This window comes from Octopus bimaculoides, chromosome 4, assembly GCF_001194135.2.
Source record: "Octopus bimaculoides isolate UCB-OBI-ISO-001 chromosome 4, ASM119413v2, whole genome shotgun sequence".
Taxonomy (NCBI): Eukaryota; Metazoa; Mollusca; class Cephalopoda; order Octopoda; family Octopodidae; genus Octopus; species Octopus bimaculoides.
Genome location: NC_068984.1, coordinates 108,649,913 through 108,651,786, shown reverse-complemented (window position 1 = coordinate 108,651,786; position 1,874 = coordinate 108,649,913). Strand labels below are relative to the sequence as shown.

General features: G+C 40.4%; 1 protein-coding gene across 1 annotated transcript in view; it reads left to right on the top strand.

The window, feature by feature from the left end:
• LOC106876873 (uncharacterized) overlaps nucleotides 1-1,874 on the top strand; it is a 45,311-nt gene that overhangs the window by 8,642 nt on the left and 34,795 nt on the right. The gene's annotated exons all lie outside the window — the stretch shown is intronic.

Below are 1,874 nucleotides of genomic sequence, written 5' to 3'. Positions count from 1 at the left end.
TAGATAGATAGATAGATAGATAGATAGATAGATAGATAGATAGATAGATAGATACGCACAACGGGTTTCTTTCAGTTTCCGTCCGCCAAATCCACTCTTAAGGCTTTGGTCGGCCCGAAACTATAGTAGAAGGAACATTCTCAAGGTGCCACGCAGTGGGACTGAACCTGGAACCATGTGCTTGGGAAGCCACGCCTGTCATTTTGAAAGAGCTTAAAAGATTCAGGTGTCCTCGAGCTGAAGTGGGTGATTTTTTTTTTCTTTAAAATGAGTGATGTATCCATGAGAATAATTTTTCGTAGTTCTGAAACTTTTAGGCTTCCTGATATTTGAGTACGGTACTTAAGAGTGCCTTTTGGTATTATTCCCTCAAAACTCGGAAAAGATACTTTGCAGCATTTATTCTGGCTCATTACATTCTGAGTTCAAATTCCGCAAAGGTCAACTTCGCCTTCTTTCCTTCTGAGGTCGTATATATCATATATATGCGTGTATGTGTGCGTGCGTGCGCACGTGCGTGTATTGTGTGTGTGTGTGTGTGTGTACCTTTATGTCTATGTCCTCCCCCATCTCCGTTCCCTCATTGCTTGAAACCAGTGTGTGTTTGTTTACACCTCCGTAACTTAGAAGTTCACCAAAAGAGACGATAGAATACGTACCAGATTTTTAAAAAATAAGTGCTAAAGTCAATTTATTCGACTAAACACTTCAAGGGGTGCCCTCAGCATGACTGCAGTCCAATGACTGAAACTAGTAAGAAAAATGTAAAACATAAAAGATTAGCAGAGATTGAAAAAAAAAAAGAAAAAAGAAAAAGAACCCCAAATTAGGTTAATAATACAAAACAAAAAGACGGAGAAAAAAAAGAACTTTAATAATTTAACTGGTTTTGAAAACTCATTTGGCACCAATAGACCTCTTGGCTTCTGGCTTCATGCTCTTGCTTGATGGGGCTTGGGTCAATCCAAGTTAATGGTCCCAGAGGCGTGATCATGCGTAGAGCTGACCAGGTCCGCCAATAAACTTCATAACAATATTCACACATATACATGTTTTATTACAAACTATTCAGGCGGCGAACTGGCAAAATCCTTTGCACGCTGGGCGAAATGCTTAGCAACATTTCTTTTGTTTTTACGTTCCGGGTTCAAATTTCGCTGAGGATATAATCGACTTAGCCCCTCCCGGCAAATTTCAGGCCTTATACCTATAGTAGAAAGGATTATTATTATTAAGATGGTGAGCTACCAGAATTGTTAGCACACCAGACAAAATGCTAAGCAGCATTTTGTGTACCTTTACATTCTGAGTTCAAATTCCGCCGAGGTCGATTTTGCCTTTTATCCTTTCGGGGCCGATGAAATAAGTACCAGTTGAACACTGGGGTAGATGTAATCGATTAACTCCTGCCCCGAAATTGCTGGCCTCGTGCCAACATTTGAAATCATTCTTACTAAATATTTACTTAAGCCCTTCGCTCGAAATGGAGCATAGACCGTTGAGGACTTTGCTCGACTGTTCTCTACTCTGGGCTGTATTTTCTATCCCTGTTGTTTCAGCTTCGCGAATATTTCCATGGAAGAAGGCCTCCCTCTTGCAGATTTTATTGGTTTTGAATCGTTATCGATACTTCAGTAACTTTGGTCTTTTTGAGTTTTTTTTTTATTTGGGGGTGGGGTATAGGTAGGGGTGTTGGTCCCAATACAAATATTTTTTTCTACTTCTGGGAAGAAGTGGTCCGTAGTACTTTGGCCTCTCTCTTTTGACTTGTCCGAAATTAGAGGCTCTACTAGCAGGAGCTTGTGTTCTGCTAGATGAGCTCTCAAGGATAATTGAGGTACACAAGCGAATGCACCACATCAAGGAAAAGAAAG